Source organism: Notothenia coriiceps, unplaced genomic scaffold (assembly GCF_000735185.1).
Source record: "Notothenia coriiceps isolate Sejong01 unplaced genomic scaffold, NC01 NC01_scaffold00019420, whole genome shotgun sequence".
Lineage (NCBI taxonomy): Eukaryota > Metazoa > Chordata > Actinopteri > Perciformes > Nototheniidae > Notothenia > Notothenia coriiceps.
The window spans coordinates 1-2,464 of NW_011352121.1; the positions used below are offsets into that span (position 1 = coordinate 1).

At 45.0% G+C, this 2,464-nt stretch overlaps 1 long non-coding RNA gene across 1 annotated transcript; it reads right to left on the reverse strand.

The window, feature by feature from the left end:
* Window positions 1-163: 163 nt before the first annotated feature.
* Window positions 164-1,983, reverse strand: LOC104952038 (uncharacterized). The gene is made up of 3 exons (XR_799084.1): window positions 1,873-1,983; window positions 1,641-1,786; window positions 164-231 (listed from the first exon to the last, which is right to left on the reverse strand). It is a non-coding gene; the product is annotated as an uncharacterized lncRNA (long non-coding RNA).
* Between the last annotated feature and the right edge of the window lie 481 nt (window positions 1,984-2,464).

A 2,464-nucleotide genomic window follows, 5' to 3' on the forward strand; every position in this document is an offset into this window, starting at 1 on the left:
AGAGTCTGTGGGGGCCCCTCGAACCAGCTTTCATACTTTTTAAATAGCATTAATTTTCGCTAAATTGATTTATCAACTTTTAATACTTTTTAAAACCCCTGCACTTGCAGTTACCTGGCCAGCTGTTCCTCCCTCCTCAGCAGCCTTCTTCTTCTTCTTTTTCTTCTTCTTAGTTTTAGCAGCTCCATCACCAGCAGTCTCTCCCTTGTCCTTCTCATCTTCAGCATCGTCCTGACAAAGAAAACACATCAATAAGACATTTGTCAGGAAAATAGTTAAAGTAGACATGTCATGCTTTTCCGGTTATTACCCGTCCCCTTGTGTGTTATGAAGGTTTTTCTGCATGTAAACGGTGTGCAGAGTCACAAACCCTCAAAGTACACCCTGTAGCGAGTAAAACTCTAAAACAGAAAATACCTCCCTAAAACGCCTCGTTGGAGATAAGTCATTGTCCATTTGATTCTTCTGGGTACGGCATGATGTCAACCCGTACCCGGAACGAAATGGACCAATCCGCGGAGCCGTTACGTCCGCGGAGCCGTTACGTTAAGCACCCGCTGATTGGTCCAAATTGACCAATCCACGGACTTCCTCAAACACACACACACACTGCAGGCAGCTCTGCTGATTTCTCCTCCCTGGTCGCAAGCTGATAACAGACAGTTGGGATTGCGGCGAAATTCTCTCTGCAGACCCATTCTCACAGCGTTTATCAACCTTTTTCTTACTCAATATCAAGCCACACTTATTGTTTTTACTTCGGCTGTGACTTTGTGTGTGCTCAGGATAGGTTGTGAGTTTGGCTGTGTATCGCTAAACAAGGAAACAACACCTCCACGGAGCTCAGCGCGATTCACAACGTCCCGACCAATCAGAGCACACTGTGCTCACAGGGAGGGTGGAGGGCTGGAGCTACTGGAGCTACAACGAGCCGTTAAAGGCAGAGTGAAATTCAGTGAATACACGTAGTTTACAGAGATGCTGTATGAGAAACCAATGTGAGTTTGGAAAATTGCACAATATAAATCTATTCTAGTAGACCTCAACAATAATATGATCAGTGGAAATGGCCATGACATGGGACCTTTAAAAGATCTGCGAATGTTTTCTTTTACCAGATCTCCAAGATAAGCTCTTACTTATTTACATTTCCTTCCATCTTTTAAAAGCAAATTTTAATATAGCACTGTTTTTTTTTTTTAAACTGTCGATGTGAATCAGGCAAAGTCATTGCATGGAGAACGTTGCTAGATTGAAGAGATAAGCGATTCTCCTACTCTGGTGCTATCTGGTGGTAGAACCAAGAACAGCATTGACAGAGCAATACATGCCACTATTCTTACATTTATGTTCATTATTATTATACAAATCCAATTGGTACAAAATGTCTATCATGAACAGAGTTTAAAAACACTGTTTGTACTGGGAAATGGTCTAATCTGTCACAATGACCGAACCCACCCGTGTGAATGTATTGTGGGTGTGCAAGAGTTGTGATATTCCTCATTCTAACTAAATCATGACAAAGGTTGTTTGTGCCCCAGTCAGAGGAGCCATTAGATACTGCTGGGTTGTTCTTTTTAAACTTCCAGGTAACCCTCATTAGTACTTAGTTTTGCCCTATGACCGTGCACACTTACAGCTGCTGCCATCAGCAGGTCCACCTTGGAGGGCTCCGGTAGCGGCTGCTCCACAATGGGAGGGGGCTCAGGAGTTTCCTCCTCATAGTTGCCCCAGACTTCAGCGGGGGCGTTCCAATCAGAGCTGGGGTCCACTGATCCACCATCTGAGTAACAAAGAGCATGAGGAACTGTAAAACACAATCAGATCTATAAAGTCAAATAGAGCAGTTAAAGCCCATCTTGTCCTTACTGAGTCCGGACCACTCGTCGTCCACTCTGGGCGGGCTGAGGCAGGGCAGCTCCTTCACAGGCTCAGGCTCTACAGACACACAGGAAGAGGAGCTACATTTCAAAAGCTAACGGCCCGTCTACACTACAGGCATCGAAAAATGCTTTTCAACGCTTCGCCCATTCACTTGAATGGGGTGACGTAGAAGATTTTTAATCTTCGCCGAACTGCATTGTGGGGAGCATGGCATGGCTTTGCAAGCACCACGAGCATCTATCGGCATCAAAAGTTGAACAATGTTCAACTTTTGAGGCTCGATGCTTGGCATCAGCAAATCAAATCCAGTTTATGCAAATCCCGCCAGTGAGCGCAGCCAATCAAACCGCGTGCAAGCTGGGAGAGCCAGACCGCAGTTCATTTCCTCATATTCCAAACGAGATATTACGGTAGCAAATCACCCGGTTCTTTACGACCAGAACTATTTACCGGGATGCAAACCGGAGGAACCAGGCATGGAGGGAGGTGGCAGAGACAGTGGGTGAAACTGGTAGGTTTTCTCCTGTTTGGGGATTTTATATCCAGTTTACTTCGTTTTAACATTGCTATTGCTTTG